Genomic DNA, 15,861 nt, shown 5'->3' with positions numbered 1-15,861 from the left:
CCCCTTCTGCAGCTGGGGCTGTGCCAACTCAGCTTGCAGATTATTTGACATAGCTGTGCTTTTGTCAAGTTCTCATAATCGCTCCCTACATCTCCCCCTTTTTTATTTCTTAAATGTCCCAATGAAGCCTGTCTCCTAATCCAAGGAGCTGTCTTTGCTCTGTGCAGCATCTGACTGAAAGAACAAGAAAACAGGTGAACAATCCTGCCAAATACCAGAAGGAGTGCTTTAGCAAGTTAAACAGAAACTCTTGAATTCACCCAAGATAATTTTTGCAATATTAGCTGGAGAAGAACATTATTAACATAGCATTTGTACAGCCTGAGTTAAATGGAATATTTTCATGAAACTTCTGCATGTTGTTAGGGTCCAGTCTCTCAAGCACAGGGTAAAACCTCCTTGACTACAAGCTGCCTGCAAGGCAGCCTGTAGGGGACTCTTTGCTAGAGTAGGGAGTCTCCTGGTCCATGGAGGTAACCCCAAATGCATGGGTCCCAGGGCTGGAGTGTCCTCATGACACTCTTCATCTGACACTGAATCAAAATCAGAATAATCTTTGGACTGAATTTTAATTTTAAGATGGGGCTGATGGCTCAGCAGCTCCACCACCCATAGCATCTTGTTACTTCCTCTCACACTCCTGTATGACTGGTTGTAAGGGGTGAGTCCCACATTCCAGCTCAGCTACCAAGGAGGAAAATCTTTGTTTATGTGAGGGGATAGGTTCCCAACAATCTCTAATCATAGACCACAACCCAAAAATAACATAGATCCATGTTTCTAAATTTACTGTGCCCTCCTCAGGGAACCCCGGGCAAGTATCCTGTTACCTTGCTTCTTTTCTATTACCTTACTTCTTTTCTATTACCTTCATTCTTTTCTATTTACCTTACTTCTTTTCTATTTACCTTACTTCTTTTTTCTATTACCTTACTTCTTTTTTCTATTACATGCACACTTTTTGGAGAATGTCTCCTCACCTCAGGCTTCAAGTTCCCCCGTAGTTAGGTTCCTGAATGCTCACCACCTCTCATGGCCAGCTCAAGCTAGTGTGGGCCCTTCAAACATGGAGACATGCTTAATTCTTACCTCAGCCTTGGGAAGTGGGCTTGATTGAACATTAGTCCCATTTTACAGCTGTGAAAACCAAGGTGAAGTAAGGTGAAATCACCCAGCTAGTGAAGGCTGAACCCCAGGAGGCCATCTCCAAAGCAAGTGTCTTAAGTACCATGCAGGCATGTGTTTCCTCCCTGAAGTCTTCTTAGGTCCCCTTCACATCAACCATCACCTTCTAGATGCTACCAGGCCTGTCTTCCCCTGCACCCAGGACAGAATAGGCACCCAGAGGGAGCCTGGTAAGTGTTCATTAAATGCATGAATCATGGTGACTGAAGCCTTTGCTCCCTAGAGGCAGCATGAGCCAGGATGGTCAGGATGACCCCAAGTGCCACTTTTCCTGTTCTCTGTGGGATTCCCTGCCACTACCCTTTGCTACTCAGTCACCACTTCCTCAGAGACCCAGAGCTTCTTCCCCTGGCTGGGCAGCTAGCTCAGCCAGGGCAAGCCTCATGACAACATCCCAGAATTCACTGGGTTCTGGTAGGGACCCTAGGTGCAGCAGAAATCCTTTGCTCCACTGCTTGTTATGTTAGGCCACTGCTGCCTTTCACACTGCCAGCCAGTCATCTGCATAGGACTGGGCTTAGCAAGGAAATAGAAACCAAAGCAACTTGGAGGTGGTTCAACTGGGTGAAGTCAGGAGCCAGAAGCCAGAGGAAGTGGGTTTGGAAAAAGAGAGAAGGTAGGTGCTGGGGAGGCGAGAGCTAAAGGTGGACTCAGGGGGAGGGGAGTGGGTACACCCAGCCTAGTGACTTTTCCTCTCCTGTGTCCGACCCCAGTACCCAATCACATTTGGTTCATGAAGTCACAGAGTAATGTGGCAGTGAGGTTCTTGAGGACACAGGCCAGAAGTATGTGACTGACTTCCTAAACATGCTCCAACATAGCGTCCAGAAAAACACGGGCAGGGCATTATCTGGGCAAGGGGGTGGGACTGCTTCAGTAAAATATCTATTCAAGGAACTGAGGCTCAGAGAGTCAAGGCAAATACACAGCTCATTAGTGGTGGGCTGAACTATTTGAGAAGCTTTAGCTCTCCAATATCTGTTCATTTGAAATCTCAATTCCTCTTATAAAAACATGATTGTGTAGGAAGAACTGTTTTCCAAGAAAAGCACCACCATGTAGATTTTTATTCTGGAGTACAGGGTTGGCCTGGGAGCTTCAGATCCCTTAGTCTATGGATTTCTCTCTTTTGTCTCCTCTCCCTCTCTCCACTCCTCCTTTTTCCTGAGTTTTAGGATGGAGAGAGAAAGGTCAGACACAATAGAACATTTCAAGTGATATGAAAGGACATGAGAGGGAATATACATAAGAAACTGCTCTTAAATGACATTGGCACCTAGTTAAGGAAAACAATTGGCTGAAACCCAGAATAGTAGAGTAGGTTGGGAACAGGAGGGAGCCATGACAATCAATTTACCTTGCACTAGCACTAGCAAGACGACCCAGGAAGCAAGTTCTGAATGGGCAGTGAAGAGTTGCTGTTCCCCCTGAAAGCATGTGCTGTGAATTTTATCCCCAGTGTGGTACAGAAGTGATGGGAAGTGTGGTCCAATGGTGGGGGTGGGTTGAGGTCAGCAGGGCTCCACCCTCATGGATGGATGGATGCCCATTAGCAAAGACTTGAGGCTACAGTTTGATCTCTTGCTCTCACTCTTTCCCTTCCACTAGATTCTGCCTTCCACATTGGGATGTTGCAGTAAGAAGGCTCTGATGTTAGACTTCCCATACTCCAGAACCATGAGAAAAAGATTTCCATCATTTCTAAATTACCTAGTCTGTGCCATTCTGTTAGGGCAGCACAAAATGGACAAAGACAAGAGTCTTGCAGGTACCGAGGGGGTGGCAGGTGCCCTAAGGCCAGGTGTTTGTCTGCACCTCTCTTCCTTCTTGTGCTCTGTCTAGATGCATCAGGATTTGCAAAGACAGGCCATGTGGCTCCTTTCATCCCTGTCATGCACCAGGGTCGACCACAGTTTGCCTGGATTTCAGGCCCAGAAAATGCAGGGAGGGATTCTTTTTGTTTATAATCCTCTCCAGCACTGTGAGCACCATGGAACAGTTCCGTCATGGCACGGCATTTGCGGGCAATTGCCAACGGGTTTGGGATTTGGAGCAATCAGACTCTCACTCACTGCAGTGGGGGTGTAAAAGAACACAGCTTGGGAGCAGTCAGATATCTGCTTCTCCTACATCCAGGCTATTCCATGTCAAAACATTACCCAACAGAAAGGAAAACACACACGGCTGTTCAGAGTACCTTTGCTCATCACAACCCCAAACTGGAAACCAGCTAATGTTCACCCACAGGAGAAAGGAGAAAGGCACTGTGGTAGGGATACAATAGAACAGCCCAGCTACAAAAAGGAATTCAGTCACAGGCGACAATGTGAATGAGCATTGAAACCAAGGGAGGGAGCCAGACACAAATGAATTGTCACATGCTGTGACAATCCCATTTACAAGTCCAAGAACAGGTCCATGGTTGTCCTTGGGGTCACTGGCTGGGAAGGGAATGAGGAATCATCTGGGGTTGCAAAGGTTCTGGATCTTGGTCTGGGACATGGTCCCACCATCATTTACAAAAGTAAAAAGTCATATCACAAATGGATCTCTAGTAAAAAATATCTCAGTAAAATACCATTTAGAGAAGGAGTTTCTCAGAGACCAGGGAGACTCAGGCACAGCTAAGAGTTCCAGAAAAGAAACACTTTGGGAGATTGATAGGGAGTGAATAATATTTAAATACATTCTGTCTAGGAACAGGGCACAAGAAAATGCACTGAAAGCTGTTGAACATCATGGGGAAAAGGAAAAAGGGTGAGAAAGAGTAATCAAGGGGATAGCCTGATTAAAGTACAATATATTTACAGATACAGTATCAAGGCAAAACCTTACTGAACAGTGGACAGACACTTAAACAATGAAGGAACGCAGCAGAATTGACACTGTGGTCCTGGAGTGTCTGCTTTTGCAAGGGAGTATCCTCCCTTGGAACTCTTCCTTGGAACCTGTATGAGAGAAGTCTGAGCTGGATGATGCAATGAAGAGCCAGTGGAGAAAAAGCCAGCAACAGCCAGGCCCCAGACATCTGATGGAGGCCTCCTTAGGTCCTCAGATTTGCTACAACATAAAGGCAGGGGCTTGGGTGACCCCAGGTTGGAGCAGCAGAGAAGCCGCCCTTTTGAACACATCCAAGATGCAGAATCACAAAAAATAAATGGTGGTTGTTTTAGGTCACTATGCTTTGATACATTTTTTACCCAGCAAGAGAGAAGTAATGCTCTTATCTTTAAATGAGGAAACTGAAGCCCAGGACAGAAATTGAACTGTCCACAGTCACACAGTTTCTCAATAGCAATTCCTGTTCAGTTGCCATTACTTTGTGACTAACTGCTCAAAACTATATTGAGATAACTCCCAATACCCTCTTCAATACAGGTAGGTCCACATCAGGGTACTTTTGTCTGCAAGAAAAAGACTGGTCTGATTGCAGAATCATTTTATTGAAGTCCTCATGTTAATGGCGACTGGTGCCTTCCAAATGATTCCCATCCAATATCAATGAGTGGGGAGGTGCATTGTGGCCCCTGGGCTAGGTGAGGGTGGTCCTGAGCCAGGGCATGGTCAATCTGAAATGCGATATTAAGGCATACATTTTTAATGAGTCCTGAACTTTCCCTAACTCAAACCTGCTTCAACTTCCCCCTGAGAAACTAGATTCTGAAACTATCTTTTTGAGGTTAGTGAGAAGCTGGAATTCTCTCTTCTGAATCTGCTTCAAGCTGAGAAGGTTCAGCAAATCCTACTGACAAGGAAAAATTTTCTCTTCTACTTCTTTCCCTGGGGGCTCATTTGGACATAGTCCAGGTCTCTCATGGAGATCTAGGTTGTTCATGGAGATCTCATTTGTCCATAGAGATGGATAGCCCTGTAGCTCATGATTTGGGTCCTAATTTATTTATCCTGGAAGAGATAAATTTATCCTGAAAGAGATAAATTTGGTTTAGAAGGCATGACACTGATAAGAGTATTAGAACACGCCCAGCCAGGTGTAGTAGGAAGGATATAGAATCTAATATTTCTCTTTGAAAAGACGAGAGTCTATTGATTATTTTTCCTATAGTTGTCTACACCTGTAGCTATTCCTAACCCTTGGATGGCCCCCTGTTTGGACTGCCACAGTAGTGGGCAATTAAGGACTGATTACTGGGGGCAATATCTACATTAGGGGCCAGGTATATCAGGAGCAGATGCCAGTACAATTAGAGGGTAACATCAATGGGAGTCAGTTTTGTGCAAAAAGAACACTCACAGTATTCCTAAGCAGAAGACAGATACCATTGAAAGTCATATTACCTTTTCTTAAACAGAAGGCTGTGGCCAAAGACATGAGTTTGCCTTTTGCCAGAAGCCTAGAAGGCTTAAATATTAGAGCACATGCTTAAGAGTCCTCTTTGAAAATCTCTCGGCCTTGGTTGCTTTTAGAGGTCTGGCATAATTGACCTTATCTAGATCTGGAGATGTCCCCTTATTTGTGTAGTAATTTTTTACTACAGTTCTTTAAACTGTAGTAGTTTAAACTGTAGGTGTTTAGGTTGGTCTCAGCTAAACCTGATTGTCCCACAGAGGATGTACTGAATCCTTTAAATTGTTGTAAAGTGTCAACAATAACAGTTACAAAGTTTTATGAGGAAAATACAAAACAACCCCAATAGTTAAAAATGTCTGTCCTGGTTTATAGATAAGCATTGGTCAGATTCATTTTTCATGAGCTTATCTGTAAATGCTCCTGAAGGATCAGAAATGTAATGACAACTTAAAGTAACCATGGTTAACAGTGTAGCAATGAGCATATTAGTCAAATTACTTTTACTGTATAAAGAATTACTAAACCTCTCGTATTACAATTGGAAACATGCACAACTTGTAAAAGAAACTAAGACACCAGTTTGGGTGTCTTCTTATAACTCTACTGTAGAAGGCTTATATATGTAAAGAACACAAAGTCAACTAACAGAAACCTTGACTTTCAGTTAAGTAAAGTGACAGGTTAGTGGTTTTAAGTACTGACAATACAGTGTTGAGAATTAAAAACCCTAAATTCTCCATTATTTCCCAAATAATATTCCCATTATTTAACTTCCCAATAATCCCAAATAGCCCGTTTAAGTTGTCATAATCAAAGCAGACTAAGGTGGGATCTGAACTCATAGCCTCACACTTGCCAGATAGCTGTTCTACCATTTAAACCATTCTGTCATCCTTGCTGACTTTCTAAAGAAGGGAGAGCTAGTAACTATTTTATCGTCTGGTAACCAATCCTATAAGTACCATCAGTGAAGGGTGCTAGCTGTTTACTGGCAGGCCTGGGGCATGTGTCCCTAGGATAGGTAAATGCAACCTTTGGGTGAGCATTTCCATGACCTCTGCAGGCCATGAGGACATGGAGAACACAGGTGAGAGTTGGGACAAAGTGACCAGGGGAAAAAGAGGCAAGCCAGGCACACAGGCAAGGGACTGGGACAAGGGAGGAAGAGGAACAAGGTGTGGACTCACGGCACCTGGAAAAAAGAGGCGTCTGGCATGAGGCCCAGAGCTACGGCTTCCAGAGCTGGCACCTTCAGCTTCCCCGGCTACTTGCAGCTGGGGTGGTGGTGGTGGTGGTGGAGCGGCCACATAGTGGGTCTTGGGGCACAGCCAGCAGTGGTACCTGTGGGAGACCAGTAACTAAACAGACTGAGCAGAAACCTTGACATGAGCTGGAGTTGTGTGTGTGTGTGTGTATGAAGTGTCCTGAGTCACTGGACCTCGTGGTCCTGCAGGGGGTCCTGTTACAGATGGGAAGTGCAGGGAAACAGGCGAAGGCAGAGGCCCAGGCATCCTGGCATGACCTGTGGGGCCCAGGCAAGGTCCAGCCTTTTGAGGATGACCTTGGGAGGGTTAAAAGTCATGGAGCCACTTGTGCCTGGAGAACTTTGCTCCAGAGTCCTGTGGAAGAAATGTGATGGTGAAGGAGGAAGGGGCTCCTCACCCTGATCAGAGAAGGAGGAGTAGAAGGAGCTAGCACAAAGGTAGCCGAAGCGGAAGAGGGCCAGGGACGACCAGGCTGGGCAGCCAGGATGCAATGCTCTGGATGGTGACATCACAGTGTATTTGTGGGCCTGCGTGTGTCCGTATATACATGCACACAGTGCATGGAGGATATGGCATGGGGGAAGGGATGGCAGGGCAGGGAAGCCAAGTTAAAGGGTGTGACCGTAAGCGCTTTACATTTTTCCCATGAAAAGTGATCCTCAGAAGTTTGAAGTAGTGTTCATTGAAAGGTGATTTATTACAAAAACCTTCAAATATTTATACTATGAGCTAGTAGCTATTAAAAACTAAGATTTTGCCTGGTGCTTGTAGCTCACACCTGTTATCCCAGGTACTCAGGAGGCAACAATCAGGAGGATCACAGTTTGAAGCTAGTCTGGGTAAATAGTTCATGAGACCCTATCTTGAAAACCCAACACAGAAAAGGGCTGGTGGAGTGGCTCGAGTGGTAGAACACATGCCTAGCAAGCATGATGAAGCCCTGAGTTCAATCCCCAGTTGTGCCAAAAGAAATCTCCCCAACCCCCTAAGATTTACATGTGTGGACTGGGAGGGCTGGTCCTGACACAGTCACAAATAACCTTAAGGAAAAAATATGTGATATATGCATATGATATGACACGATATGATATATATATATATTCTATGTTACCCTAGTGTTTCCCCTCTTTCTCTCTCTCTCGCCCTCCTCTCCCTCCCCATACCAAGGCCACCATAAGGTGAGCTGCTTTGCTCCACCACACGGTCTCCACCATGATGTGCCTTAACACAGTCCAGTGATTGAGCTATGTGACCAAGGACTGAAACCTCTGAAACAGTGACTCAAAATAAATCTTTCCTCCTTTAAGTTGTTTTTCTTGAGTATTTTGTCACAGCACCAGAAAGCTGACTAACACAGCCACCTTCTTGCTGTGGGCCTTGGGGAGGGAACTGGGGTTCTGCTGTGGTCAGAGCATTTCACTGATGACAAGGCACAAGGCACGTAGCAGGACAAGGAGAACAACTTCCCCCTACCACCATACTCAGTGTCCCAGTTTGTAATCCATACAGATGCTTCCATGAGTGGCCATGGCTGGGCCAGAACCTGCAACCTGGTGGCCAATTCTGTTAATGGCAGGTGTGCAGTCTATGATCAGAAAACTCCCAAAGTCTTTGTGCCCCATTTGGAAGAATCCATTGTGGGACACATGGTTGGAATTGGGGTTTAGTAAAATTTACAGAAGGGGAGTACAGGTGGAATCCAGAAAGAAGAGCTAGGTGCTTCTTTTCTCCAGGTTCTTTTAAAACCCATGGGAATGTATCAGGAGGGTAGAACCCAGTGATGCTCATCCAACAATCAATTAGTGGAGAGGGGAAAAGGGTGGTTCCCAGGCCAGGTGAGAGTGGTCCAAGACATCCTGGGCCAGGCAAGGGCAACCTACACACACATACAATTTTAAGTCATATTTCTACGAGTCCTGAACTTTCCCTAATTTTAGCCTACCTAAAATTCCCTGAGAGACAAGATCCCGAAAAAAAAAAAAAATTGAGGTTGCTGAGTGGCTGAAGTTCTCTTTCTTCTGAATCTGGTTCAAGCTGACAAGGGCAACAGACCCTACCTACAAAGGGAAATTGTCTCTTCCATTTTTCTCCTTTGGGCTCATTTGGACATGAGGTGTCTGAATTATTGTCCAGGACAATTAAGTTTCCTCATGAAGATCTAGGTTGTTCATGGAAATCTCATTTGTCCGTAGAGACTGATAGCCCTGTTTCCTCATGATTTAGGTCCTAAAGGCTTTCATTCCAGAAGAGAGAAATCTGGTGTAGAAGACATGTCCCAAACATGAACAATCATAGGAGCATCAGAAGAGGCCCTGCTAGGTATAGCAGGAAGGATAAAGAATCTAATTTTTTCTTTTGAAAAGCAACAGAGAGTCTTATGGTTATTTTTTTATAGGCATCTATACTGGTAGCTATTTTTGACCCTTGGATGGCCTCCTGTTTGGACTGCCACTGTAGTGGGCAGTTAAGGATTGATTATTTGGGGTAATATATACATTACGTGCCAGTCCAATTTGATGGTAAACATCAATGAGTTAGTCTTGTACAGAAAGAAGACTCACAGTGTCCCTAAGCAGAAGTAGATACTATTGAAAGTAGAATACAAGGGAAAGTATAAACAACTCTGAATATTATTAAAAGGACAGATCTTGAGCTAGTAGAAATGGTCACATTGCCTTTGCTTAAACAGAAGGCCTTGGCCAAAGACATGAGTTTGCCTTTTGCCAGAATCCTAGAAGTCTTAAATATTAGAGTACATGCATAAGAGCCCCTTTTTAAAATCTTTTGGCTTTGGTTATTTTAGAGATCTGGCATAATTGACTCCATTTAGATCTGGAGAAGTCCCCTCATATGTGTAGTCCATTTGAACTGCATACTTTTTTTAAATTGTGTCTCTGAACAGTTGTCTCTGAAGATTCTGCCAATTTGTCAATTTTGTCTCTTGGAGCCAGGAGTAGCTTCTCCCAGAAGGTCAGCTGTTATCCCATGGTGGTGGGAGAGTAACACATCAAACAGATCAGAAGTCAATTCCAATGCAACCTTTTTGGCCAAATTAAGCAACAAAGATTTATTAAAAAACGGGCCTTCAGCTGGGCTTAATTAAATCTGTCACATAGAGGATGTACTGACTCCTTTATGTTGTTGTAAAGTGTCAGCAGACAACAGTTATAAAGTTTTACAGGGAAAATACAAAATGACCCCAATACTTAGGGATATCTGACCTAGTTGACAGATAAGCACTTGTGAGAGTCATTTTTCATGGGCTTGTCAATACTCCTGAGGGATCAGAACCATCATGACAAAACTTAAAGTAACCATGGTTAACAGTTTAGCAATTAACATAATGGTCTAATTTCTTTTAATTGTATGCAGTATTACTAAACCTCTGATTATCATTGGAAACACATGCACAAACTTGTAAACGAAGACACCAGTTTGGTACAGTGTCTTTTTATAACTCTGTTTTAGAAGGCTTATATATTTGAAGAACACAAAAACACCTAACATCTGAAGGAGCCAGTTACAGAATCAGTTTAAACCTTGAATTTTGGTTAGATAAAGTAACAGATTAGTGATTGTCAGTACTGACAATACAGTGCTTACAATTAAAAACCTTAAATTTTCCATTAGTTAGGGGAAGGCAGGGTCAATCCCAAATGGCCCCAGTTTAATGGTCAACTGCATAACACACAATGTCAGATAAACATTTGTTTACCTGACAAAAATGTCAGGCCTAAACAGCAGAAATGTCAAAAACTTCATTAGATAGAATGTATCTTAGATAAAATAGCTAACACAAACCCATTTTTAGACATACATTAGTACCTTAAATTTGGACCTCAGAAAATTCTCTAGGAAAACTTTAAGCCATAGCCAACTCAATCACAAACATAAAAACTTATAAGCATTAACACCTTAATTTGTATCTTGAAACAACCTCTGCTTTAAAACCCTAATTTAGATAACACAGTTTTTAATAAAACTCTTAGCAACCTTATACCTTAAAAGACTGAGGAAGAAAAGTAAATTAAACTATCTTTTTTTTTTAACAATAGAAATCTATAGGAACACATGGGTTAATAAATCTAATTATAAAAGAGTTAAATGTAAATTACATACACAATAGAATGAAACAGATTATTGGTCATAAGTTTTCTTTAGTCAGAAGTTAGAGGATAATTAGGCCTGGTTGGGATTAGAAATTTAGATAACTTTTGAAACAGTTTTACACATTAACTTTATAAAAGTAGTTTATAAACCATCCTAAAGACATCTAAACACACAGATGTTTTGACCTAAGGATGCCAAAAAATGTCAATATAAGTGTGCATGTATGGCTCAAAAAAGTAAATATTTAGTGACCAAAGTACACTGGCAGGAGACAGACTAAGACATACAGAGAAAACACAATGACACACAGCACAATCACATTAATTCAGAGTGCACTCTTAATCATTTTTGTCATTATTTTAGGTTAGTCAGCTGATTCTTTAGTTTATAACAGATCTTTAACATGAATACTCTTTTTTTGTCCAATCCTTAACAGATTAATGTATTAAAATTATATTAATATAGATAATTTTAACCACAAGTTAGTTATAATCTTCCTAAATGATGAAAAGATAGTGTCACCCATGAGTTTCCTATCCCTAGGAAGTGTCAAGATGGTGCTGAACATGTGGTGTCTTCATCATGGTGGCAGCATTTCCTGTGACCACATAGTCTCTCCAATGGAACACAAAGACATGTTACATACAACACACAGCCACAAAACAACAATCTGTTACAGGAATAAAGACGTCTCCCCTGAGCGACAGGTGTTACTGCCCATAAGTTATCATCTTTTTAGATTAGCAGGATCAAAGTGCTTCCAGCATTTAAGGATACAGCCAAAACGTGAATATGCCGGCTTCCCCTATGCTAGCTGGTGGAGAGAGAGAGGGAAAGGGAAGGGGAGGAACTTGCCCTTTGAGAGAAAGAGAACCATTCTCCTAAGGGTCGCACCCTCCACCCCTGCTTGAGGGCTCCCAGATGGAATTCCCTATGCTGGCTGGCGGGGAGAGTGAGGGAAAAGGGAAGGAGGAAATTACCCTTTGGGAGAAAGAGTGAGAACTTCTGAGATTCGCCAAGCGTCCCTTTACAGTCTCCAGTACAGGTCCTTAAACCTGGTTTCGTCAAACATGCCAGCAAGTGCAGGGGCCTGCCTCTCCACCCTTTCATGGGGCTCCTGAATGGAATGTTGATCCCGAATGTTAACCCAACTATTATCCTAATGAAGAGACCAAATAATCGAAGCAGGCTAAGGTGGAATTTGAACTTATGGTCTCATATTTGCTATGTAGGTATTCTCTCATTTGAGTCATCCTGTCAGTCCTTGTTAGCTTCCCTAAAGAAGGGAGACTTAGAAACTATCTTTGGAATCTAGTCACCAACCCTATAACCCCCAGCAGTGATCACTGGCAAGCCCAGGTATGTGTCCCTTGAACGGGGGAATGTGACCTCAGGGTGAGAATTTCTGCGACCCCTACAGACCATAGGGACAAAGAGAGTGCTGGCGAGAGTTGGAATGGGGAGTGCAGGGCAAACAGATGCATGGCGGGTAGATGGGCAAGGGAGTGGGATAGAGGAGGAAGAGGAAGAAAGGCACAGACTCATGGCAGTCACAGGAAAGAGGGGACCCGCCTGAGGCCGGGTGCTGTGGCCTCTAGATCTGGCACCTTTAGCTTCCTCGGGTGCTCTTACCAGTGGTGGCAGTGACAGAGCAGCAGCCATGGAGTCCAGGCCATGTAGGTGGTGGGTATTGACATTAGGCGGCGCTGCTTTCTGTTTGCATCACTCCCTCCTCCCACTGCTGGGCAGGCGGTCCCCAGAGTCCAGCTAGATAGCTTGTCTCCAGACATCCATGGTGGGTTCCCTACCTGCGCAGAGAGTTAGGTCCGAGACCCGGGACACTGGTGCATGGGTGCCACCGCTACTGCTGACACTGCTGGTGGGGCCCAGGCTGTCCTCCACCTCACCTCGGTGCCACAAGCACTCTTTGGCTGGGCGTGAGACAGGCTAGAAGTAGGAAAAGTTTGGGGCTCATGTATGTTGCCTGGGGATGGCCCAAACCACCCTCACTTGGTCAGGGACTGCCCATGCCACTCCCCACTGATGGATTATTGAAAGCGAATCACCTGGGCCTCCCCTTCCCATAAGTTATCACAGGTTTTAAAAGCATCTAAAGGACACAAACATGCTCTCTGGGCCCCACCAGGCTCCCTTTGTATTTCCCTTTCTTAACTTTAAAAAAACTCCCTTTACACCCACGTGTCCTGTCATGGATTCTTTCTGGTGGGATCTGAAGAGTTTGGAATTCTTCTGATCACAGATGGCACCAGCGCTGTTCACAGGCGGAGGCTGCCATCCTGGGCATTCTGAGCTGAGCCAGGCACATCGCCCTTCTGGACCAGCACTAAGGAGTGGGGCCATGGCTTCTGGCACAGGTGCATGGAGGCTCATGTCTTTCCCCTGCACCTAAGCTCTGGTGGTGCATATCCCCGCCCCTCCGGAGCTAGTTTAAAACCTGGACTGGTTGGGTCAGATGAGGCATGCCTCTTATTTGCCCTCCAGAACTCTGCCTGGCAGCTCATAGCACAGGAGAAGTTAGAAGGTGGAGGAAGGATGGAGAGGAGTCTAGTCCAAGTGCTCCAGATGACAGGTGCCTGCCTGGTGCCAGCCATGGCTGACATTGCCCAAGACCCTGGGGTGCCCCTGTACACCCTCCCCAGGCCATGAAGCTGCCTGGGCCCAGAGATCAGAGAGGGGGAAGGGAAAAGGGAGAAGGGTATGTGGGTCCTCTGGTGCCTGCTTTTCCAAAGGAATGTCTTACCTTGGAATTCTTCCACCTCTACTAAGGCATTCTGGGCTGTCTGACAAAATGAAGAGAGCCCATGGAGAGACAACCAGCAACAGCCAGGCCCCAGACATCTGATGGAGGCCACCTTAGGTCCTCAGGGTAGCCACCAGATAAAGACAGGTGCATGGGTGAGCCCAGGTTGGGGTGGCAGAAGAAGCAACCTAGCTGAACCCATCCCAGACAGAATCGAAAAAAATAAATGCTGGTTGTTTCAGGTCACAGAGTTTTGGCTTACTTTGTTACCCGGCAAGAGGTAAGTAATTCTCTTGTCTTTAAATGAGGAAACTGAAGCTCAGAGACAGAAAGTGAACGGCCCACAGTCACGGTGTCTCAGTAGCAATTCCTGTTCAGTTCAGTTCCCATTATTTTGTGACTAGCTGCTCAAAACTATACCTCCCAGATAACTCCCAGGACCCTCTTCAATATAGGCAGGACCCTTCAGAGTAGTCTTTGCAAGAAAGAGACTGGTCTGGGTCCAGAATCATTTTATTGAAGTCATCATAACCATAGCACTAATGAGAATAAAACCAGGGAAGGTGTGGCCAAAGGGCACATTTTGTGCACATCCTCTGTAAGTTCAAATGTCTCCCTTTGCTACCTTATTCAATACCATGGTTCTGCTCCATCAACGTAACATTTACTTTCTGTAGATGTCATGGATGGATCCAGATCTCTATATCCTGGTTTTCCTGTCCCACGCATATATTTTATTGCTGTATCTTAATCACCATATTGCTTAGACACTGTCAGTAGTCTTGTCTAGCTCCTTCACTGATTTTTCCTAATCTGTTGATCAGACACTAGAATTTCTGAGCTCCTCTGCACCAAGGAGGTGCCCCCAAAGCCCCACTTCCACAGTTGAAAAACCACCTTTGGAATATGCATTAATGTGCAAGAGCTGAACACCACACCACCACAGACTTCATAGTTCTGGAGGCTGGAAGTTGAAACTCAAGGCAGCCAGAGGTTGTTTTCTCCTGAGACGTCTCTCCTTGGCTTATGAATAGCCACTGTCATAGTTTGCATCTGGAATGTCCCCCAAAGGCTCATCTGTTGAAGGCTTGGTCCCCAACACGGCAGTGTTCAGAGCTGAGGCTTTGGGGGAAGTAATCAGATCCCAAAGGCTCTGCCCTCACGGATGGATGAAGCCATTGACGGGTTCATAATTGATGGGTTGTTGGGAGGTGATGCACACTTAGGAGGTGGGATCTAGATGAGGGAGTGGGTCCCTGGAGGTGTTCTCTCTCTCTCTCTCTCTCTCTCTCTCCTCAAGGCCACCATAAATTGAGCCACTTTGCTCTACCACATGATTTGCCTCAACACAGTTCAGTGATTGGTCCATGTGACCATGGTTGAACCCTTTGAAATAGTGACTCAAAATAAACCTTTCCCCCTTTAAGGTGCTTTTCTTGGGTATTTTGTCACAGCACCAGAAAGCTGACTAACACAGCTACCTTCCTGCTGTGGGCATTGGGGAAGGCATGGGGGTCTGCTGCCGTAGTCAGAGCATGTCACTGGAGCACAGCACTTAACAGAATGAGGAGAATAAGTGTCCCCCCAACCCCCATGCTCAGTGTCCCAGCTTGTAATCCATCCAGATGCCTCCATGGGCAGCCATGGCTGGGACAAAACCTACAACTGGGTGGCCAATTCCAGTCTGCAAACTTGTTTTACTTGACCTGATACTGTTTTTAAAAATATAAGCCAACATTTGAAAAGTGTGAGATTACACATAAAAATCCAGACTTCTAGTGTCTCTTTGAAACCAACCAACTAACAAGAAGGTCTGGCAACAGTGGTCCTAATTGCCATGAAGGAGCCGCATCCCCTTCGCACATCTGAATCCCCAGCACCAGGAAACCCACAGCAGGAAATCTTCCTGGGCAGCTTTTCCTGGCCCCATTCCCCTCCCACTTGGGTACAAGCTTTGGAGGAAGCAGCCTGGCAACTGGATTCCTGGCCTGCCATGGCCACCACAGTCTCTGGATGACCCTTTTCCCATCTTGGGAGCATGGAGCAGTTTCCTGGGGTCACTCAGCCACCAAGATTGCTACATCAAAGAGACCAACCTGAGGCCAGAGCCGCAGCCCACTTACTCCAGGACCCTCGTGGGATTTATGAGGGACCCATGGAAAACAGGTTGTGGACATCAGAATCCCTACCCAAAGAGGCCCGTGCTGTCTCCTCCCACACCCCTCAGCAGG

This window comes from Castor canadensis, chromosome 11, assembly GCF_047511655.1.
Source record: "Castor canadensis chromosome 11, mCasCan1.hap1v2, whole genome shotgun sequence".
NCBI classification, from domain to species: Eukaryota; Metazoa; Chordata; class Mammalia; order Rodentia; family Castoridae; genus Castor; species Castor canadensis.
The sequence above is the reverse complement of the archived record's forward strand: the minus strand, read 5'-3'. Positions refer to the sequence as shown.